Below are 25,340 nucleotides of genomic sequence, written 5' to 3'. Positions count from 1 at the left end.
TATGAATCCCAAGAAAAGATTTAGAGAATTTCAAGCACAAACTGGCTATAAATGTATACAGTGAGATTGTCTGGCTTTTACTTTAGTTGTTGTAGAAGTGTGAAAAATGGAAGCTGTTTTTTGTTTTCCAAATGGTAAAGGTCAGTATTGACTGGATGCAAACTTATTAATGCTCAAGTCGATACTTGATTCACCTCAGGATTTTCCTTGATTCTGTTCATTTGAAAGGATGTCAGTCATGGTTTAAACTGGGCAATTAGTTTAATAAATACCAGCAGTAACCTATGCAATATTCATGTTTATCTAGCAGCTGTAAGAAGTGTGGCATTTAGAGCAGTGGTCCTCAAACTTTTGAGGGTTGTGCTCCTCTTACCCCATCCGCATCTCCCCACACCCTCTCCAAGAGCCAGGACCAGGAGCGGGGACAAGGCTCTGAGGGTAGAGCGGGAGACACGGACAGGGGTGTCGGAGAATAACAGAGTTCTCACTCTTTTTGGTTGGGTACAGCAAAGTCAGATACTTTATTCTCTCAAGCAGCTGCGTAAAGGGAAAGAGTGCACTAGGACACAGGGTCTCCCCCTCCTAGGCAGGTCTCTCAACAGGTAAACAATTACAACAAGCATTTATACCTTTTGTTACAGACAATAAAAAGCAACAGCTGCATTTTGTTTATACATAGGTCATTCTGATATCTTGTTTTTCTCACTTATGTAGACTCTTAGTCTACATTCCATATTGTCTGCACATTATCTACACAAGGTCGCAACAACTTCTCACACAGTTCTTTCCCACTCGCCTCACACAATCCTCGCTTCTACAAATCTCGCGTTATTAGGGTTACAGTTAGCCTGACTCTTACAAACAAACTGTCATGCATTGCAATCCCCTTCCTGTCAGTTCTTTCTCTGTTTCCACAGGGGTAATGGGACCGAGGCTGGGGCCGCAGTTGGAAGTGGGGCTGGGAGCAGGAGCGGAGATGGAGCCACAGCCAGGGGCCAAGCCTAGGAGTGGGGATGGAGCCGGGAGCAGAGCCATGCCGAGTCTGGAAGTGGGACTGGGAGCAGAGCTGGGGGTGAGGAGGGGCTGGGTGGAGCTTCCTCCCTGCCCCCCCCCCCATAGGGGCTGGCACAGGCCCTGCTGTGCCCCACCACCAAACATTGTTCAGCACAGTTTGGGGACCTCTGCCTTAGAGGATGACCTGATCACAGGCACTTGAGCAAGTCTGACTTTCCTGCAGAGGGTGTTGGTACACAGCCACACTGTGGGAGAAGAGATAGACATATTGTTGTAGCACATCATGAAAAACCCTGATGTTGGTGGAATTGTGACATAAGAAGTATCTTGATGTCCTCCTTCTCTTCTTATTCCCTTCTTCCCTGGCTCATTTATCCCTATCTTCATACTCTCTTTTTTCTCCTTTTCATGTATCCCACCCCAATTCCTTTTTCTCCTGCTTATCCTTTTCTATTTATCTATCCTTACTCCTCCCTATATTTCTGTCCTCCTGTCCTTTTCTCTTCTATCTCTGTCTTTCTTATATTCTTCATTCACTGAAATGCAACATGATTAACCTTGACCAGATGTGACAATAACATTCCATCCAGTAGTGAGAACTGATTGGGAGAACAGTCCCATGTGCAAACTTATATTCATACAGTTATACACTGTATACAGAGAAAAGACAGAAAAGAAAGGGTATATGTTTGTTTGTTAAATACTTTACCATTCTAATTTATTATGTACAATTTAGGTACAGAAAAATCAAGTCAGACTCAGTCTTTCATAATGGAAGGAAAATTACTGCCCAGAAATTATTTTGATTCATTATTTGTAAATGCAATTTTTGAAAAGGTTGGACTGAGCACATTTTTAAATGCCTTAATATTTAGTATCATATAATCACTTATGTAAAATCAGGTGCATCATCCTGCAGACCAAAACAATGCAGACTTGAAGAAAAGCCCAGATTCACATGTTTAGAGAGCAAGCTTTTGAAAAAGACAGGTTTGTCTCATTAAGGGCTAGATGTTTAAGTCACATCACAATCTACCCTGAGTAAAGACCTCACACCACTGTACTACTCCTATAGAAGACAGGCTGCAATGAATATAGAAGTGGATCAATAGCCATTGCAGAACTTGAAATAGTCCTATGATGTGGTGCACTTTTGTCTGCCACTCCACATATAGCACTAATCAGGCTGCTGTGGTGGAACCATTTGTAATCTCTTTGGGTATGTCTGCACTGCGCAAAAAAACAAACAAAAAAAAAGCCACGGTGGCTGCATGTATCAAGGCCCAGGTCTACAGACTCAGACTCGCGGGGCTCTCACTATCGTGCTAAAAATAGCAGTGTAGACATTCATGCTTGGGCTAGTGCTCGGGCTCTGAAACATGGGTGGGGGGGTGGTCTGCCAGAGAGTTGAACATAGAGTGTGCTGCTGTTGTCTAGACATGAAATGTGGATAAGGCCAACATCTGAGAGGTAAGCTGCAGTTTCCTTGCCAACAGAGATGAAAAAAAGCATTTCCATCCACTGCTACTACATGTGAGCATCTATGAATAGTAATGAGTCCAAAAGGACTAGAGTGGCACACCTCCTTGAAAATTGGCAGGCAGATGTCGTCTGCTGAGGGTCGATCACGGCTCCTGCTAGTTTCTCAAAGTGCTTTCTTCTGACAACTACTATCACCTCAATCATATCTCAACTGAACTTGAGTCAGCTGTTTTACAATCTCAATTGATTGGCCTCTTACAGTTGGTATGGCTACTTCCACCTTTTCATGTTCTCTGTATGTATAAATATCTTCTGTCTGTGTGTTCCATTCTATGCATCTGATGAAATGGGCTGTAGCCCACGAAAGCTTATGCTCAAATAAATTTGTTAGTCTCTAAGGTGCCACAAGTACTCCTGTTTTTCACCGAGCTCCCCAACCAATTTCTCTCTGCAGGGAGACATCACTGGCAGTGCGCATGACAAAGGCATTTTGCATGTTCACATTAACTATATCAAAGAAGAATTGGCAAAAATACACTGATATCAGACCCTATCCATAATCATTCAGTATCCATAATTACAAATTACTAAAATATAGCTATCAGAGTTTTTAATTTCACCATTTAATAAGTCTTCATTTTTATAGGTCAATATGATGTTCAGTATGTGTAACCCTATTCTACCCTTTAATCTATTGGGAGGGAGGTGTTATCTTCTTTAAACAAAGGTTTTCAAAGTCCTTTTTCATTCAAAGTCCAGTTTCATTTGTGAGTCATGACAAAAAAAAGTCATCAGAAATTTTCCTTTATAGCATTTTGAGGGATTTCTCAATTTTAGGACCCTGATATTTAATTTTTTTAATGGTACCCAAACAGAGATCATCTTTTTTCCTCTTAAGATTCCTTTCCTTTACTGCAGCATTCTCCATCACACTGGGCAAATGGCAGACAAAGCTTAGGACCCTTCACTTGAATGAGCAGCAGAAGCCATGCATCTCTGCAATCCTTGTAGCCACATACAACTCCACTGACTCTTTGGCCCACATCACATGCACACACCTGGCCTGCAAACTACAGTGTAATTCTGGATTTCCTGTCTATTTTCCATCCTATTCCAGTTCTGTCAGACCAGAGCAGGGACAGAATTACCCAACTGCCTTTCTTCCCTCCCTATTTGGCAAGCTGGGCTTCAGTTCCACTTCCTGGCTTCAAGGTCGATGTGGTGAAGGATGTCAGAATAGACAATGGGCTAGTGGATAGGGCACTGCACAGGGACACGAGAGAGCCGGGGTCACGTCCTAGCTTAGTCACAGACTTCCTGTGCCACCTTCTGTAAATCACTCTAATCCATCTCTGATTCCCACATGTAAATAGGAACAATACTTCCTTACTTCATAGGGGTGTTGTAAGGATAAAATCCATTCGTGTATGTGAGACTGTGAGACAGTGAGACTCTACCATGATGTTACTAGTGTAACTAAGCAAACAAAATGGGAGCTGGTCAGTGCTTCAAGAAATAAGACCATTCGTTTTGATAAATTTATGAACAGGATTATATGACTGTTGCTGGCAACTGTGTGATCCACAAGGTCCCTTCATGTCCTGTGTCCTATGTTCCTATGTACAATAAAGGTTGGAACTATGTGCAGAGCAGGGTTTGCAAAATCCTGGGCAGGTTTACAAGGAGGCAGGAGGTAGTCTCAGTTTATGAGATTTGTCATGGTTGCAGAGAGGCAGAGCGGATCCATTCATAGATGTTGTTTATGCAGATTATGAAGAGTGAAGATCAGTTTATTCTATATTTGCTTACAGTGTATACTGTTTTTGAGGGGTGGGGAGAAGTGTAGAAATGAAAGCTCACATGAAACACTTTGATCAGGTAGGTCCCAAATAGTTGCCCTATTCTTCCATTTTATACTATCTATAATCTTCACATAGCATACAATGATGCTATTTATCAGCACATCCAAGGAATTTGGTCTGCCTCTCCCTTGCCCACCCAGTGGCATTTTTTATTTATTTCCTTGTTGTGAAATAATGAGCCAGATGAAGTTATGTCATTTGCACCAGACAGGAACATTGTTTGACACTCGGATAACCTCCAAGAAGGAAACAAATATTACTTTTTGATTTTTCTTGAGTCTTAGTAAGCAACTTCATTTGTAATCATATATGAAACTGTCTCAAGGCGTTATTTAGTATGAAGAAGTGGCTATACTGATTTATTAGTGAAAATTATTAATGAGCTTCCTCAGAGAACACTTAGTAGCCTACAGTTCATTTGTAAATATTTTGCCATGAATTTTGGCCGTTCATGCAGAGTTAAATGAAACCATATAATTTAATGATTATGTATTATCATAATACATAATTGGATGGCTTATGTAACTAACCATCAGACTGGAAATTGTGACACTTACATTCAAATCTATAGTTGGGTGCTCAAGTATTTGAGGAAAGTGAATACAAAAGAGTCCTGAATATGATTTAAATTGAATTTCCAGTATTTCCTCAAATCTAGACTTGGAAATCGTCATTAATGTCCATAAGACACAGACAACATCAAAGTGTATTTAGCTAACAATGATCATATATTTTCTTATGTTACATAAACTTAAAATGTATTTCTGAAATCAAGGTAAAAAAATAGAAGAAAGAAAAACATCCCTTGCAGCATAAATATAACCCGTTAATCTTCTACATACACAGAAGCCATAACTGTGCTTCCTCTTTTTTCAGTTACAAGTAGAAAAAGCTTGTTGTGTAGATATTTTCCAAGAGTTCTGTGAGCACCAGAGTTTTCAAGTGGATGGTAATTTAGCAGATTTCCTGTGAACAAAGGGATTTGGGGCAAAACCACTCACTTCCCTGCACTTTAAGCATGGGGGTGTTGTCTGGTTGGCCGGGAGAAGAAGGTGATGCTTTCTGGCTTGGGGGAGAAGGGGAGATGTAAAACTGCTGGAAGAGCTGTCAGCGTGGTGAATGACTCACCACCTAGGAATGAGGGGTTTAAAAAGGTCAGCCTAGGCCTGACCCCTCCCCTCATTCACTTGGAACAGGCTGGGCAGCACTCACCCGCCCTCCCTATTTAGGTCACAAATATGCTGGGTGTTTAGCTATATCTGCTGTGAGCATGACGCTAGCTGCCCCACTAAGGGGGACTGGGAAGGAATTTTTCCCTTACGACCATATTGGCCAGGTGCAGTGGGGGGATTTTCGCCTTCCACGCAGCAGGTTCAGGTGGGCTCTGTTCATGCATAGCATGACGGGCGGTAGACTATATGTCGCAACTCTTTATTTAACTGTATAGCGGATGTTCAGTGCAGGTACTCCATAAATTAAGGCACAAAAGAATGGATAAATGGCTTGGGAAAGGAATTAAGGAGAGGTGCTTGGTAATTGAGCAATCCGGGGGCAGTTGGGGACTCCTTTGATTGGTACAGCAGGGAGATCACCCCCCATCATTATAGTCCACCTTAACCCCTCCTACGGGGGGCGGGGGCGGTAAGGTCCCGGCAAGGGAATTGCTGGAGGGATCGAGATGAAAAGGTGGGGAGCTGGTGGAAGCCCCCCCCCAAAAAAAAATTGGCTGGAATTGGAGCATCCCGGCAGCGGATCTGCTGGAGGGACATACATTTTTCACCTGCACTGCACATTTTATCCGCCAGGTTAGTCCCAGACATCTATCTAATAATAAAGTTGTGGCCTGATTAAACCCCTATCTGTTTCCTGTTATTCTTTCGGCATAGGCAGACAATGCTTATTCTGTGTGGAAGCCCTCCCTGCCAGCCAACCCTTCAAAAGGAAGACTTGGGGAAAACTCTACACTGATACCTCACATTTTCTTTCCTCAAAAGTGGCTCAGTGTGCTGAGGGTTCTGCGTCGGGTCTGGGGAAGAAAATAAACAATAACAATGTATCACAAATAGAAAAAAGGGGAAGTTGATATCAATGAATATAAATTTAAACGCTAGGGATTGTGGAAAATTGATAAAGGAAGCAAAAGGACACAAGGAGAAATCTATGGCTATCAGAATTAAGGACAATAAGGAGCAAAAGAAATCCTAACCCTGGTATTGGTCTACTACTAGATAGAAATAGTAGAATTGCCAATAATAATGCAGAAGTGTTCAATAAATATTTCTGTTCTGTTTTTGGGAAAAAGCTAAATGATGTATTCCTAGCATATTATGAAGAAATACTTTCCACTTCAATAGTAACTCAGGAGGATGTTAAACAGCAGCTATTAAAGTTAGACAATTTAAAATCAGAAGATCTGATAACTTGTATACAATGGTTTTAAAACAGCTGGCCAAAAAGCTCCCTGGATCATTAATGGCAATTTAACAATAAGCCTTGGAACACTGGGGAAGTGCCAGAAATCTGGAAGAAAGCTAACATTGTGCCAATATTTAAAAAGGGTAAACATGATGATCCAGGTAATTATAGGCCTGTCAGTCTGACATAGATACCAGGAAAAAAATTGAATGACTGATATAGGATTCAATTAATGAAGAATTAAAGGAGGGTAATATCATTAATGTCAATCAACATGTGGTTTATGGAACACAGATCCTGTCAAACTAACTTGATATTTTTTGATGAGATTATAAATTTGGTTGATAAAGGTAGTAGTGTGGCTGGAATACACATATACTTCTGTAAGGCATTTGACTTGGTACAGCACGACATTTTGATTAAGAAACTAAAATTATACAAAATCAACATGGCACACATTAAATGGATTAAAACTGGGTAATTGATAAGTCCCAAATTTAATTGTAAATGGGGACTCATCATAAAGCTGATGTATTTCTTTTGAGGTTCTGCAGGGATCGATTCTTGGCACTACACTATTTAACATTTTTATCAGTTACCTGGAAGAAAAAATAAAATCATTACTGATAAAGTTTGTAGATGACACAAAGATTGGGAGAGTTGTGGGGGGGAGAGGAAAGGTCAGTGATACAGAGCTATCTGGATTGCTTGTTAAGCTGGGCTCAAACAAACAATATGCATTTCAATATAGCCAAATGTAAAGTCATACATCTAGGAACAAAGAATATAGGCCATACTTACAATATGGGGGATGCAGTGCTTCTGAAATAGACCTGGGGTCATAGTGGATAATCAGTTGAACATGAGATTCCAGTGGGACAAGATGTCCAAAAGGGTTAATGTGATTCTTGGATGTATATATGACAGATATGGCAAATTTCCTGCAGTATACTTGTATCTTTGGGGTCCATTGTACAAAATGCATAGTTTATGTATTATTGTGGGCCAGGATTGTAAGTAAAGTCTCTGGGGGGAGATGTGATGCAAGACCTGGATGATCAAAGGACTATATTGAACAATGTACCAGACAAGAATAGATATTTGGAAAAAAGTATTAAGTGGGTTTCCTGGGGAGGTGAATGCAAATTCTACACCCCAGATTACACAAAAACCCAGCCTTTTGAAGCTACGCCCTGAGGGTCTTTGTCTGCTGATTATCCGTTATCAGAGGCCAAGCTAAAAGGCCCAAGCTGTATAAAGAAACGGCTGCTCTGTCAAGCCTGTGTGGTATGTTAGTTCTGAGCTAAGGCTGTTGTGGACTTGTAACCACATGAAAAACCCTTGGTGGGGTTTGAAGGACTGACTCCTATCAGCACCCTTGTTGGAGTTGAGGGTGATCGCTGGTAAACTTATTAGCATGTGCGCAGGTTTTTTATTGTTTTTAATATATTTTCTCTGTAATGCTTTCACCTTAAGAATAAATGCACTTGCTTAGAAAGAGCTGTGTGGGAACTTGTAATGCTGGCAATTGCAGCCTAAAGCAGCCACATTACAACAAAGAATGGGCCCAAATACTTTGTCTCATTCAGCCTCTAAAGCCTGGTTGCATGATAGTTTTACAATGACAGCATAATGTATGCTAACACGAATGTGTCTTAATTGTCCTCTGCTTTACAGCCACTGTTAGATTGGACAGTTTACACTCAGATTGCTGCAAATGCTGATTTCAGTCTCTTCCCGTTTAGATAAGCTTTAAACCCTGGAGTCCGAATTTGTTTCTGCATTAACTATTACCCTAAGGCAAAATTCTACAGTCTGCAGCCCTGCTCCAGTTATAGACATACTCTGCAACCATATGACTATCCCCAGATCCAAATACAATACTGTGGTGGAGTTATGGAGGACCCTGTAGGGATTTCTAGAATACCTTGTTGTGACTAGTAAATGAAATAAAACACCACATTAATTCATTTGACCAAATGGAAAGGCCAGACTTGGTGGAAAACATTGACTCCGAGTACTTCTAATCAATAATGAAATAAATATATGTATGTTGTTGTGGTGCATTTGATTCAATAAAGCAAGCAAAACCATAGGCATCATGGCAGAGATATCCCTGATTATGTTCACTATACTAATGGTGATGTATATAGCAGTTCATGGCTATATAATATAGGGACCATTATTCTCACCTATCTGCATGCATAGAGTATGCTATAGGAATTCCTTTGCCCATAGAACAGAGGTTTCAGTTCTGAGGCATAGGTCAGCCAAGGGAAAAATGAACATCTGAACAGAACTGATACATATAATCCACTAGGTTTATTTGTTAATTCTAAAATGTTAAAACAGTAGTAAAAGCACTCTTCTGAAAAAGTGTTTTCTAAATGAACGTTCAATTACAATAGAATTTCCAAAGTGCTATATATTACACTGACATTAACACCGAATGAGTTCGTCCTGGTTAATGTTCTTATAGTGAATGCCAAAGCAATTCATCAGCAGCAGCTACATACAGTAAAGTGCTAACACATCTCATTAGCAAAACATCCTTTGAATGTCATGGCTCCAGTACTGTGGATCAGAGAGGAGTTCAGTGTGAATGTGACACAGACTAGAATCACACATTTTAGGACTCTCTGGCCTTGGCTACACTCGCGGATTCACAGCGCTGCCGCGGGGAAAAGCTTGCAGCGCTGCGAGCGAGCGTGCAGCGCTGCAGGCGCTGATTACACTGGCGCTTTACAGCGCTGCACTCGCTGCGCTCGGGGGGGGGTGTTTTTTCACACCCCTGAGCGCAGCAAGTGCAGCGCTGTGAATTGCCAGTGTAGCCAAGGCCTCTGTTACAAATAGGGAAGTAGTCTGGTGTCCATTAAATAGGCCTGTAAAGATATTCAGATATTATACATACCTCATTTGTAGTGATCAGTTAAATGACAAGTATACACAGGGCCGGCTCCAGGGTTTTGGCCGCCCCAAGCAGCCAAAACCAAAAAAAAAAAAAAAAAAGCCGCGGCCGCAATCACGATCACGATCTGCGGCGGCAATTCGGCGGGAGGTCCTTCACTCCGAGCCGGAGTGAGGGACCGTCCGCCGAATTGCCGCCGAATACCTGGACCTGCCGCCCCTCTCCCAAGCGGCTACCCCAAGCACCTGCTTGAGAAGCTGGTGCCTGGAGCCGGCCCTGAGTATACATCAGTAAATTGTACTAAAGAAATTAAGTAAATAGCCAAATTGTGGGGGCTCTGAGGCTTTTGGTTAAGAATCCACATACAGGGACCTTCTTTGGAACTAATTTCACTCTTCTCAAGGATGTAGGGGTGAGGGGAGGAAAGAAAGGGTCAAGCACCTATATAGTAACTACCCTGATCCCAGACCCCTGAAAGTGCCGATCCAGAACAATGATGCTCAGTGTTGTTTAAGAGTTCTAGGCTGGGGAATAATCCTTATGGAGCAGTTCCAGATGCACTAGCCCCACAGTTCCCTTGGTGCCTCAGGGAAGCCCCAGAGCCCTGTCATTGGCACAGACTATCCAGGTGGATGGTTATTTAGCAGATCTCCTGTAGACAAAGGGGTTTGCAGGCAAAAAGCCACTGAACATTCTGTGGGGGAGCCATACTTGCCAGTCAACCCTTCAACAGGACAACTTGGGGAAATCTCTACACTGATACCTCTCAATATTTTCTTCCCTCTAACATGGCTCAATGTGCAAATTGATGTCCCCATGGAGGGGTCTCCATGGAGCCTGGGGAAGAGAAGAAGGTACAATGGAGGTTACTGTTCCTCACCACTCACATTTCTGAAGAAGGTAATCAGCACATGGAGAGTCTCCAGGCATAGATCTTGGAGAAATGATCTCTTCTCCCCATGTTGCCTTATCAGAATATGCAATATCAGAAGCTCCTGGCAGCTTCTGATATTGGCTTCTTCTCTTGTAATGAAAAGGCACTAGACATCATGACAACTTATTCATGAGCAGAAAATTTAGGCTAACTAACAGGCCAACGGGTTACATCCAGTTGCTCCTGTTTAGTGGATTTGTGCTACACAAGGATAAGGGAGAATGCAAAGTAAACTCTTTGGATTAGACACAGGGGTCGGCAACCTTTCAGAAGTGGTGTGCCGAGTCTTCATTTATTCACTCTAATTTAAGGTTTCGTGTGCCAGTCATACATTTTCACGTTTTTAGAAGGTCTCTTTCTATAAGTCTATAATATATAACTAAACTATTGTTGCACGTAAAGTAAATAAGGTTTTTAAAATGTTTAAGAAGCTTCATTTAAAATTAAATTAAAATGCAGAGCCCCTCTGGACCAGTGGCCAGGACCTGGGCAGTGTGAGTGCCATTGAAAATCAGCTCGCGTGACGCGTGCCATAAGTTGCCTACCCCTGGATTAGAGTATCTGGCCCTAATCTTAGTGTATTTTTACCTAATAATTCTGAAAATCTAACTTCACTACAAATAGATAGGAACTTTGCTAATTTGTGTTTTTCTAATCTGCACACCCAAAAGACAAGCTTTCTCACAACATCTCAGCTGAGATTTAATGAGTGCTATATTCCTATGACTTCATTACTTCAAAAATTATACTAGGTAATAGATACTACTATGCTGTAATGTAGTTTCATAAGTAATTACTGCTTTTTATAAAAACAAATTATGATTTTGTAAGCACATCCGGCAATATAATATCCACACTGCACACAAATTTTCACTTATGTTTGAGTGCTGTAGTTTTCCACTTTCAGTATAAATCATTTTATAAACAAGTCATCAGCATAATGCAACAAAATCATTTAGCAGAAAATGTAAATTAAACTCCAATAACATTACACAAGTGAATGATTAGAGCAATTTAAAACCCAAAACATACAAAAAGCACTCCAGCTTTTGTTTGAAACTAATGTTCCCAGTGACAAGTCTGGGCTAAAAACTTTACAGCAATTAATTCCCCAAAATTTAGTATGTTTCCCAAAATTACTTTTGTTTTCTTGGTATTGGCATGTAAACCTCAATGCAGCAAACAAAAACCTGAGACTAAAAACCTGCACAGCTGATTGTACATGCACAGTTACAGATTTGCACTTATCAGACAAGCTCTAATTAGTTTGAAGACATTGAAGACAGCTAATCGTAGATTCACTGAAGGAGGGGCTCATCCTGCAGCCCTTAGGGCTGGTCTACACTGGGGGGGCGGGTGTCAATCTAAGATACGCAACTTCAGCTATGAGAATAGCGTAGCTGAAGTCGACGTATCTTAGATGGACTTACCTCACATCCTCACGGCGCGGGATCCATGGCCCTGTCAACTCCGCTTCCGCCTCTCGCCCTGGTGGAGTTCCAGAGTCGACGGGGAGTGCGTTCGGGGATCGATTTATCGCGTCTAGACAAGACACGATAAATCAATCCCCGATAGATCGATTACTACCCGCCGATTTGGCGGGTAGTGAAGACATACCCTTACTCAGGGAAAGCTCCCATCCAGTGTTACCAGATCTCACAATTTTATCATTCATCTCACTGATGTGCTTAGTTGAGAAACTCATGTTCCATGTTTATTAAAAATAAGTTTCTGTTCCTCATGGTTGCAAAGAAAAGCTTGAAAGTGTAAATCCTAAAGGCTCAAAAACCATAAAGCAAAGAAAACTAACCCAAAATGTATGTTGTTATTAATCTCATGATTTTAGGTATCTCTCATGATTCTGGCAGGGGGTGGGGGAGGCTGGAGGCTGACTCATAATTTTTGTTTGCACTGGTGTTGTAGCTGTATTAATCCCAGGCTATTAGGGAAACAAGGTGGGTGAGGAAATATGTTTTATTGGGCCAACTTCTGTGGGTGAAAAAGACAAGCTTTAACTGCTTACTTCATGTTGAATGTTTCTTGTGCATGTTAATTCATGCTAAACAATCTGTTCCACCTTGTATTTAGCTATGACACTCTGAGTATGTTTCCCAGCCATGATTGGTTAGAGAGCTGGCAGGAATCCTTATCCCTATTCCCTGCTGCCAGCTTTTCTCCCATTAGAAGATAAGGATGTTCTTTTGAGAAGAGATGGCAGTGCTGCAGTAGAGGCCACAGACTGCTACAGGGACATAGCAGGCCCAAAGCCTGAACTCAGGGGTGGGAGAGAGAGGCCACACAAACAGCCCCAAGCGTGGAAGAGGGGAATAAAGAGAGGAACAAAGCAAGAAGAGTGTTCGAGGGGTGAGATGGGGATCACGAGAATGAAAAAGGAGATGTAGGCGGGACAGAGCCTTAAAAGTCAGCATGTGATTGAACTGTGGTGAGGGCATTCATGCAGTGACCTCACTGCTCTGTCACCATAATGCTGTGAAATATAGCTCTATAGTGACATCATGCAATAGCTTTGACATATAACTCTTATAGGTCTTAAATCTTTCTCTGCATAGCTCTATGTTATAGGGCAAAGTTCTCTCCTTTACTCTCTCCACACACACACATATAAACACTTATAATGAATTATGTTGCAGACTACCAGGGAGACAGACTATGCAGAATAAAGTCTTCCTTGGAGTACAACATATATTTTGGAGAAGGATAGTGACTGAAGGTCCAGACCTCCAGTCCTTACTGAGGCAAACCTCCCATTGAATGTAATGAAGTTTTGCTCCTGCTCTTTCTCCATCACTATTGACAACTCCATTATCTTCTTCATCTTTCAAGCTCTCCATCTTGGGTATAAATAGCTTTGACTCCCTGTCCTTCTCTTCTCACATCAACACTATTGCCATATGTTTTTGCTTATCCCTCTCTAAGATGTATAAAATAGGTCCCCTTCCTATCTGTTGTCACAATCAAAACCTCCTCTCTCTTTTGGCATAAAGTTCTATGAAGTACCCACTTCCCACATCAGCAACAGGCCATGAAGGCTAGTTCTGCCCCTGGAGCCCTGACTGGATAGAGGATGAGCAGACAGAAGGAGCTGGCCTCTCTATCCCATCTGAGCCATGATTGGTTAGAGAGCTGGCAGGAACCCTTATCCCTATTTCCTGCTGCCAGCTTTTCTCCCATTAGAAGATAAAGATGTTCTTTTGAGAAGAGATGGCATTGCTGCAGTAGAGGCCACAGACTGCTACAGGGACATAGCAGGCCCAAAGCCTGAGCTCAGGGGTGGGAGAGAGAGGCCACACAAACAGCCCCTGGATGCATATCCACTAGAGCTTGCACTGCATACAAGGCTCAGTCACTGTTAAAAGAGAACGGGGTGCCCTGATTGGTGAGCAGGATTGGAGGGGCCATTGGGAGGACTGTTTGTTTGCTGATGGAGCCGAGTTCCTTTGTGAAGTGATGAATTTATTATATTCCCATTAAGTGTGCCATTCTTTGACACTGTGTTTCTGTGATAAAGGAGTTGAACTGGATCTGTGTATTGAAGTGATTCCTTGATGAATTCCATCCTGTCCAAAGGCTGTAGGAGGGTTCTTTAACCCAAGGCAAAGAGTAGGAGGAACAATCTACCAGCGGGGCTAGCCCTCACCACAGTTCAATCACATGCTGACTTTTAAGGCTCTGTCCCGCCTACATCTCCTTTTTCATTCTCGTGATCCCCATCTCACCCCTCGAACACTCTTCTTGCTTTGTTCCTCTCTTTATTCCCCTCTTCCACGCTTCATGGCCTGTTGCTGATGTGGGGAGTGGGTACTTCATAGAACTTTATGCCAAAAGAGAGAGGAGGCATGGAAGAAGGCCTGACAACATTAAGAGATCATTTTACCTGATGAATGCAGGGCAAATTGAAAAAAGGAGAGTCAGGCAGGTTGGAGAGGAGGTTGAAGTAGAAAGAGAACTAGGTTTTGATTGTGACAACAGATAGGAAGGGGACCTATTTTATACATCTTAGAGAGGGATAAGCAAAAACATATGGCAATAGTGTTGATGTGAGAAGAGAAGGACAGGGAGTCAAAGCTATTTATACCCAAGATGGAGAGCTTGAAAGATGAAGAAGATAATGGAGTTGTCAATAGTGATGGAGAAAGAGCAGGAGCAAAACTTCATTACATTCAATGGGAGGTTTGCCTCAGTAAGGACTGGAGGTCTGGACCTTCAGTCACTATCCTTCTCCAAAATATATGTTGTACTCCAAGGAAGACTTTATTCTGCATAGTCTGTCTCCCTGGTAGTCTGCAACATAATTCATTATAAGTGTTTATATGTGTGTGTGTGGAGAGAGTAAAGGAGAGAACTTTGCCCTATAACATAGAGCTATGCAGAGAAAGATTTAAGACCTATAAGAGTTATATGTCAAAGCTATTGCATGATGTCACTATAGAGCTATATTTCACAGCATTATGGTGACAGAGCAGTGAGGTCACTGCATGAATGCTACTTCCTAATGTGTAAGAAAAAGCTATAATTTTTGCAGGATTTAACTAACAGTCTTTCAATTTACAAATGAATTAAAGTTAACACCAGAATTTAGACAGTTTCCTTTGATGTCACAATTTTGATGCGATATAAATTCCTACATATGTGATATAATAAAAAAATTGTAGTTAAAATGATCACACAACAGTGAAATATCTGTAATTGTCTTGAAAATAAAATGATTGTATATATGTTTAAATATAAGCATTTCATATTTTCTGTTATCTTTGTTTCTCTTCAAAATAATTATTAAAAATATTAGAAGATTTGGGACATATGAACATTTTGTACTTGTACATTTTTAAACATTTTTCTTAATGAATGTCATGACCTTCATGTGAAGACCTCCAAACAAATAAAACCAAACAGAATAATTATAAGTAAGGTTTGCTCACATATGCCAGAAGTCTCATGACAGAGCAGCGGTTCAATCTTCTCTCTTATTGATACCAAGATGCTTTCAGAATCTGTGACGTGCAGGTACCCTTGCATTTTACACAAAGGCCTACATTTTCAACAGTGTTCCAAACTGGCCTCTCAAACTGGGTGTGTGATTTTGCACATGTACAAATTTGTGCATAACACAATTACAGGTGCAAATTTAGAGGTAGTGTCATACTGAGGCCCCAACTAACCAGAGCACTGCTCAGGATGATATGGTGATTTAGCAGATAGCTGTTAGTGCCAGTACATCTTCTTTTCCTCATATGTAGCAGCTACTTTAACAGGGATGATAGTTGTCAGGAAGAGAGGTGTTATCTTCCTAAATCTGTGCTTCTCATCCCCCCTTTACTAAAGGGCATTGTTCAAGATGCTGGTGCCATGTATCCAACAATTGCTTCTCCTCCCTTCCAGTTAACTACTGACCCCTTGGCTGCTCTACCTACCTCTATGTGGCCGAGTGCAGAGTATGGGTAAGAGTAGAGGATCAGTAGCAGATGGAGATAGTAAAGGTGCCACTTGCCTCACCCAGTAGTAGCGTCTCCCACCCTCCCTTCCATTATAGTGGCCGAAGATAAGGAGCATGATAGACGGGGAAAGAGAGTTGGTATTAATGAGTTCGCCTGTCACTCTCTTTTCACAGACTTCAAGAGATTCCATTTCCTTCAGAAGAGACTTCAAGAGAAATGGCTGTTATCTGGGGGCTGAGAAATTCCAAGAGGAAGGAAGAGGAGAGATCTAAAAAGAGGGGATTGAGAGAGTAAGAGGGACCTCAATGGAACAAGAAAAATAGGTAAAGCCTCAATGGAAGAAGAGAGACAAGAGACCCAGAAAGGTACAGAGATTCCCGGGGTAGAAATTAGAACTGTTCCCGTTGGTTCTCAAACTCACTCAAACTTAAGTTTGAAGTAAGATAGGTTCACAAGCCACAGTCCATGCTCAGAAAAGTTGGGCAAACATGGACTGCGTTTCTTCACACAATGGGGAAGCCAGGAAACCTGCTTTCCAAAAATGACTCTTCCCTTCCCTACAAGCAAGCTCCAGGCTTCTTAAAGTTATTTAAGACAAGAATGTGCCAAACCTGATAGGTTTGTATCCTGGGGTTACTGGATAAGGTACTGGGGCAAGATAGGTCGGCTGTGATAGTTCCCTTTGAAGGCTGAAGTTTGTTGATCATCTCTAGGCATACATTTAATGGTTGGTGCTATAACAATACTTGCAAGTTAAGCTGAAGGATTTGTAGAAGAACCTTCCAGGGCGCAATCAGAGTAAAGTCAATGGAATACAAGGGATATCCAACAGAGAATGGGGAAATGCGAGGATGGAGAGTATTCAGCTGCAAGGACTTGATCACGACTCTTTTTGTAGCCAAAATATTGACTGCAAACTGGGATGGTGATTGTTTAGTCACTACATTTTAAGTCGTTCAGATCTTTCCCAAATACACAATAGTTCTCCTGGCACTAGACCAATATAACACAGTTCTATTTATATAATAGTGATGTTTATAACTGGTTACTTACTCACGGAAACAATTAATTTCCATGTCCCTATTGAGCTAGCATCTTAGAATTTAGTGGCCTCATTCATTATGGGCCACTCACTACAACAGGGGGGGAAAAAACAACCAAATTTGACTCATCCATCTGCAGTCAAGAAAAGGTCAGTTTTTTTTCTTAGATTTCAACCACTGAAGTGCCCCTTACATGCATATTGGGAGGTAGCAAGTTACACAAAATGATATTAATGCCTTCCACAAGGCAGTTATGTGAGACATCCTATTTATATAAATACAAGTAATATGAGGTTTCCATTTCAGATTCGAGCCGTGAACATTTCTATAAATCATGCTAATCAGGTAGATAATTATGAAACTATCTGAATTTCAGTGTGTCAAGGTATAGTAGGATTATTTAATTCCTTTTTTATTATAAATCTAATAGTAGTAAATAATACCACTAGCAGGCTGAAAGTCTCCATATTTATGCATAAGGATTCAGTGATTAATATAAAACATCCCATTATTGAATATTGGCTGCTGTCTTAGACCAAATATTCTCGCAACACCTAAACATCATGGCTCACTGAAGGCACGTGAGTGCTCCACAGACACAGAAGTTGATAGCATCTGCCTCTTGGGAGGTTAAGTTATCAAGTATTGCACAGAGATATCGGCTTGATTCTTTACTCCTCTATACTCATATAGTCACCTACACCTGTGCAAAATGAGTATTTTACAAAATTTGGCAACATTTTACACCCACTTTGCACTAACTTTTGCGGAGATATAAATGACTATATATGGGTCAAGACAGTGGGTAATTAGGCCTGTAGTCTCTCCAGTCCCGATGGCACATACAATTCCTTTATGAAACGTGTGTTTTATCTTGTTAAATCCCTGCAGAACCTTCTTACCATTTAGGCTTTATGTCAGATTCTGGCTCCTCCTCCCATTAAAAAACAAAGACTGATTAATGTATGCACTATAATGTACTAATGTTCCTAAATAATAACAAACCATTTTCCAGTGATCTATATAATTTTTTATCTTCGGCCTCTACCACACGTTAACTGCACTAACTGTATAACTGTTAGGATAATATATGTGGATTACAAAGTCGCCTTGTTATTATGGTTCAGAAATAAAGTGATTATTATTATGTTTCTTTATAAGATTTTATAAAGTTAGTACTTAAAAGTTAAGTTCATTCGTTTTGTTCTTTTGGACTTGGTTGTGGGGAAGTTGAACCTGTGCAATCCTTGCTGAAAATCCTCAGTCACTGAATTCTGGATCTCCAAGTGCTTTTCTATGGGAGTTGGGTTTTCGTAGGCACTGGAGAAGGTCAGTGAAGTAAACTGTAGCCCACCCAAAGGCAGAGACTGTGGGCCTAGTTCTAGTTGAGCCATTGGGCACTATTGAAATAATGAATGATAACAGTAAACCGAGGATAAGTTCATTTAAAACTGCAACACTTGTTAATAATAGGAACTTTGTTCTTTTACTAAGGCTGTTCTTGGCTTCAGTGAGGCTGGAAGAACTGTGGTGGTCGTGATTTGCAAGTGAAGGGAAGCAAACAAAAGGAAAAAGCCCTGTGTGAACAACTTTATTTATAGCCCTTCAGAAAGCATCTGGGGACACTGGGCCTATGCTAGAAATTAACACCTCACATTTAGCAGTGACATTCAGGACTCTTCTATTTTCTTATCTGATTTTCATTTCCTTGCAGGTAAACATCCACCATTCACATTTATTTAAAAAAAGATCCCACACTCTTCCCCTCAGACTTTCATGACTTCTTGCCTTTTTTTTTTTTAAGCAGACTTGAACAAAGGATCAGGTAGGGCCATGAGGTGTCAGCTGAAAATAATGGATACAGTAGAATTGCAGTTAATCCTGCTGAGGTAGATGAGAGTTGACTGCTGAAGACAGCTGCTGTATCATAATAGGGCTGAATGAAACAGGGACTGAGTCCCTGGGAAGAGAGTTCAAGGCAAAAACTGTAGGGGGCAGAGGGTTTTGTTTTGAATAAAGGGACTGCAGAATGTGTATTTAGAAATAAATGTCTTCAGTCGCTATGATTTTAACTCATTAAAAGAAACCTGATATCTCATGAGTGGCACAACCACATGGAACTTCTCAGATCTCTTGGAATATGAGAAGATAAAAGTCATTAAAGACTTGTCATCACATCATTAAATATATTCTCATAGAAACACATTTGTACCATATCATGTTTTACGAAACAAGAACAAACTTTAAAATTACACCATATGCTGTGTGTATAACATTGTCAAAAGAAAATGCGTCAGGGAGTGGATAGCTCAGTGGTTTGAGCATTGGCCTGCTAAACCCAGGGTTGTGAGTCAATCCTTGAGAGAGCCATTTAGGGATCTAGGGCAAAAATCTGTCTGGGGATTAGTCCTGCTTTGAGCAGGGGGTTGGACTAGATGACCTCCTAAGGTCCCTTCCAACCCTGATATTCTATGATCAGGATATATTCAGAAACACAACATGTGTATAAAATATTCACACCGGTGTGTCTATGCTTATGTTTGTACTTCATGCAAAGTTTGAACAACCATGGGAAAATACCTATTAACATCAGCCATTTGTGTATGTACGATGCACAGAGATATGGAGGTGCCTATTACCTTGTCCTGCTCCCCCACCATCAGGAAGTCTAGTAGCACTTTTCATGCAAGTCTCCTGGTGTCCTTGCACTCCTTGAACACAAAGATTGTAATTGTGACTAACCCCTGTTTAAAGAAATAAGTGGAGGACGTTGACCTTCCTTTCACCCTCTTCTCACCATTGTGCATCTGTCCAGGGCTAGTTACAATCCAGCCCACAAGTTTCTGAGGGGAGTACTTCAGCTTGGACTGATTTTTTGTCTGTTGCAGCACTATACATTGACTCTGTCTATGTGAGAAATAAAGCCATAAGTTCTTAGGAGAAACTGTGCACAACATCTAACTATCTCCCCTGGGGCAAACCAGAAAGTGAGAAGCTTCCAGAAGAATCACAAGCAAAGAATGTAACAATCCTTAAACCAAAGCTCACGTTAAAGTGATTTGGAGTAGTGATTGCTTCGTTTTGCATTCTGGCTTTGTCGTGGGAAGGCAGATGAGAGACTTGAGTTTAGCAAACGTAACAGGTTTCATGAGCTTTCTAGCGGGTTAAACAAACTTAATATAAGTACTAATATATTGCAGCTTGTAGATATCAAATGTGAGGAGGACACCAAACCTCTGCAAAGCAGGCACTGGTGTAAAGTGTGTACATTTTCATATCTCAGCCCCATCTATACCCTCTGACAGACTGAGTACTTCTTAGGTGGTCTCCATGGAGCTAGTATGCAACTATACTGAGAAAATAAATCTCTCTCACTTACTTGCTCTCTGAGCAGTAGGAATTGCTAGCAAGTAATGAAGGCACTAGCATGAATATACAATTAATGACTGTGTAAGCAATTTATTTACATCAGATTTCAGCTTCTTCCAGATAGACAACATGAAGCAATCACAACGCTATCAATCACGGGTGACCACACTTCACTCCTATTTCTCTCTTATATTTGTACTCCTATACAAAGATTATTCTTCTTATATTGCACTGACTTTGCACTGCATTCGCAATTGATTGATTGATGATCAGTCCCTGCCTTTTTTATTTGGGGGGACAATGGTGGCTGGTTCAGACAATTATAAATTAAACATTGTTACACTGTTGTAAATTTGATTCAAATCAATGGCTTGTAAGCTAGCAGCCTAATGATATAATATGCTATTAAATATTCATGAAGCAAGCTGGGAGAATATGCAGTCCCCTTCTCATTAATGGATGTAAAAGCACCCAGTGCATTTCACTGATTTATCATGTGCATTTCCTTATTACAAGAGAATATTAGGAAACAGGTCTTTAATCACCAAATGCCTCTACATTTTGATGCTCTCATTCTGGTGCATCTATTTATTAGTAATGGAAAATCAGCAACATAACCTTTCATCTACTTTGTATACAGAAGCATAGACTCGAAATATACACACATATTCCTCATAGTAACTTTTCAGATGGCACCCTTTTAGAGCAAAAGCAATAAATAAAGAACACAAGGAGCTACAAACTGGCAAATCTGTGACATAAGTGAATTGTGTAGTTTATGATGATTTCTGGGTGAAGAGCCAAGGGAGTGCTTGCAAGAGGAAGTATATATACATACAAAAATAATGAGATCCCTACCGTGCTGAAAATCCAGGTGCAGTGAAATATATGGTCCTTTGGGAAAAGTCAGGTATTTTATTCCTGCTTTCTTGAATGGATGGAGGATGTAAGGAGGAAAGACTACATATTAAAAATGTGTAGTTTTCCCCATTTATTTTTTTCAGACAAACAAAAATAATTTAGCTTTCAAACTAAAATGAAATATTTAGAAATGTAGAGAAACTGCAAATCCTAGCAGCTAATCCTCACCACAAAAATGGTACTTGGCTCCCCTCTGGTAACTGACCGACAACTTCTCTTTCTCTGAAAAAGCTGAGCACATGCATTGTGTGAACAGTTAAATTTTGTTGTTTCTACTTTCTAAGCAAAACATTTTTGCCCAGTTGTCATTCAATTTATTCATCATGAATTATTACCATTTAAACATAAGTTCAGAAAAAACACCAAGCAACAAGGTTTGCAAGTAATAAAAATATACTCCCACTCCTTCTAAACTAATTAATATATAAACACACTAAATCTTAGAGGGTTAGAGTGACTAAGCGCTCATAACGGGCCTGATCCTGCAGTCATTATGCAAACAAGTCTCCCACAGAGACCAATAAGAGCATTGCCTGTGTATGTACTTCAGGATCAGGACTCAGCTATGACTCACAGCTATCATCATTCCTTGCTTTCTTTCCTACCTCAAAAAAAAAAAAACCCACAGAGTTTGCTGCAGCCATAATACTGATAGATTTTATACATTCCAGAATTCTTAACCAAAGTTAATTGTTCTCCATTTATGCTACTAAATTTTATCCTGACTGCAAACAATGGCTATCTCTATTTTTTATTCAGTCCTTGTGAGCAAGAAGCAAAAGGCTCAATTCTCAGGTCTAGCTAAGGTGTGCTTAGTGCAGTGGCATTGAGTGCCACTTTTACTTCCCCAAGGCTGCTGAGGGTTGGCTTAGCCAACAGCATAAATTAGAGCAGCCATCGCTATGGGCTAATCCAGAGTATACCATACTACTCTGCCTTCACTGTTTTTTAAGGCCGGCAGTGTTCAGGCACTTTAGGCATGTTCGCCACTTTATAAACATGTCCGCTGCCAGTGACACTTCAATAGAGCTATAGCAGGGATGAATTGGACTCAAGATTTACAGAGAGAACATTTTTCGGGATGTGTTTGTGGCAGATGTGGAGCTGCTATGTAATAATCTAAGAATTCTATAAATAATGAGTCTATGAACACTGTATGTGACCTTGACCTGAGGTAAAGTTATTGTGTATGGATGGGGTCATTAGACTTTCCTGTATGAATGAATTGAACTGACTTAATAGGGGACTATTGGAAAAACAAGCAGGGAAGCAACATAATAACTATAGATAAGCTCTCTCCCAACAAATACTTGGGGGGCTATGACAGGACCTCTGGCTCCACCACCAAGTTTCTCAGCTGTTTTACCAGTATTGAGAACTAACCGATCAAAGGGTATAAGCTGTTAGAGTGAGAAGAGATGTGATCAAAAGATTGGGCAAGACTTAAGGCAATGCTCTGCAAAGTAGGGTGAGAGAGAACTGGTCTGTAAGTTGAGAAAAGACTGGCACCCAGGCCCTAGTGGTCTTGAAAGGGGTCTATAGGAAGCTTAGACCTACCAGGATACCCATGTGGATTGTGGATAGACCCCTGTGTATACCCTGTTTATTGTTTTAAGATATTTTTTTATGAAATGTTTTTATTCTACATAAATAATACTTTGCTTTAAGAAGGCTGTTTGGTCACTGTATTAACCACTGGCCACTGCTGTCAGAGGCAACATAACTGCAAGTACTGAAGAAAAGTCAGGCCTTCTGAGGTAAGCGCAATTAGCACAGGGTGACTTCAACTCCAGGCCTGGTCTGAGAGTGAAAGAATCAGGTGAGTCCACTCCAAGAAAGGTGACAAGTCAAGAGCCAAGACTGCAGAGGGAGTGCATCCCAAGGAGACCAGAGGTGCAGTTAGCCAGGTAACTGTGACAGTGTTCTCTATGGTCTTGGCAAGGATAATTACCTATGCACATAGCATTGTATTCTGTATTCTCTGGGCAGTGGTCACAATGGTGGGGATTTTGTTACCACGTCATCAAGAATCTATTAATATTATCAACTGTTCCTTGCAATTTGTCACATGTTCTGTGTGTGTGTCTGCTGTCTCCCTCAAGTCTCATTTTCAAGTGCTGTTTCCATAAGCTCTCAAAGATAATGAAAATGATTAAATTATTATTGAAAGTTAATGGCCACAGCCAGTATGATAACTTTTAATCCTTAGCACTCTACATGTTCTATAATGTCAGCAAAGAGCTAACTAAAAGGGACATTCTCATGCTATCGCAATTTCTACTGCTGTTTCCAATGTCACTGTAGCATCACTTCATAAACAGCCTCATGTCAGTTCTAACTGTCAAAGAACTTGAACAGATAAAAATAACATAAAAGTTCCCTCTTGCCTTTTTCATAACTGTTAAGAGTCGAAGCTTCTCTAGAGAGTCACCAAGAACTAACAAATATACATCTATCATGTAACTATCCTTCTATCGGTTTTCCATAGCATCCACTGATTGAAGTCATCATTGAAGTCAGTGGGGTTCTACAAGGTGTCAGTCTTGGACAATTTGCCCCACTGATTGTTTCATTATTTCTGCCTATCTAATTTGAGCCAAAAAATAATCATCCACCCAGCAGGCACAGTAAAGACTGTGATAGTGACTCATAGTTGGGCTGAACTAATTTCAGAAGTAGAAGCAACAACATTTGACCTGAAGATGAAGGCACACTTTTCTTTGCTCTAGTCAAAGGGAATTTGTCTAGGGTTTCATTAGAGAGAAATAAGTCCACACGGCACAGCTGGCCTTGTCTACACAGGATGTCATACTGTTTTAACTATACCAGAATAGTTAAAGGGTTATAACCCCTCAGAGTGTGAACATGGTTATACTGCCATAAAAGTGATTATACCAGTAGAGCTTAATCCATATGGGTTGAAGAATAAGCTATTCAGCAAAAGGCACCTTTATGACAGTATATCTGCACCCATATTAGAAGTTTTGCCAATATAAACATTTTGTTTAAAAATCACCCTCCCCCGAACCAACATAATTACAGTGATACAAAACTGTACACAGACCAGGCCTTAGTTTCTTCTCAGTCCCCTTTGTTTACCTTTTCTTTCATGTAGTAATGTACACTTATGAGACAAAGCGTACTTGGCCCAACTCAAAATGAGACATATTTAGTGTGATTATGACATGTAGCAAACAAGCAATCCAAAGCAGGGGGTATTTAATAAGTCAAGTTCCCATCTCCGTTACCCAAAGCAATTTTTTAAAAATTCTGTTTCATCTGCAAAGATAAAATGTAAAGTAAATGGCTTTAATTCATTTACATTCAAAGCATGATTGTACAGAAGAGAAACAAGGTCCCTGATGTGCTGAAGAGTCTAATTAGGTTATATAATTTTAACAATGGACATTAACATAAAGGAAATCTCTCCCACCTCCCAAAAAAATCTGCTTTAAAAAAACTAACTTAAGGGTGTACAATATGCCTACATGTCATCTTTTCAATGTATGGGTTAAAGTAGCTATTTGAAAAAAATAACAAAATAGCAAATATGTTGATCTGCTGATAGTTCTTATATTTAGAGAAAAAAGGTGAAATGTGAAAGAAATCCTTGAATTATGAACATCGTTACATGACCTACCCGTAGAATAAACAATATGTCAAATCAAACTGTAAAGTCAGATCCAGATTCCAAACATTTCAGATTCATGTGATCACCCCATTATAAAGATAATTTTAATTTACTAAAATTAGATTTTGATTCAGATTGTACGAACTTATAAATTCTGGGACATTGAATGATCCTGAAGTTTGTTCTGAGCCCATCTCTACTTATGCACCCAACTGTGCAATATTATACCATAAGAGTTATTGTGGGTGGCTGTGTATGTAATTTATTCCTGACTTTCATGCCCTGAAGCATGAAGGTTGATAGTC

At 40.4% G+C, this 25,340-nt stretch overlaps 1 long non-coding RNA gene across 1 annotated transcript in view; it reads right to left on the bottom strand.

Moving 5' to 3' along the window:
* Positions 1-490: 490 nt before the first annotated feature.
* LOC103306676 (uncharacterized) overlaps positions 491-25,340 on the bottom strand; it is a 98,245-nt gene continuing 73,395 nt past the window's right edge. Inside the window, exons 3-4 of the long non-coding RNA XR_509613.4 lie at positions 6,330-6,384; positions 491-1,259 (exon numbers count right to left, since the gene is read on the bottom strand). This is a non-coding gene — a long non-coding RNA (uncharacterized LOC103306676). The remainder of the gene's footprint in view (positions 1,260-6,329; positions 6,385-25,340) is intronic.

Source organism: Chrysemys picta, chromosome 2 (genome assembly GCF_011386835.1).
Source record: "Chrysemys picta bellii isolate R12L10 chromosome 2, ASM1138683v2, whole genome shotgun sequence".
Lineage (NCBI taxonomy): Eukaryota > Metazoa > Chordata > Testudines > Emydidae > Chrysemys > Chrysemys picta.
Note: the sequence above shows the minus strand (reverse complement) of the source record. Positions and strands in the feature narration are given on the sequence as shown.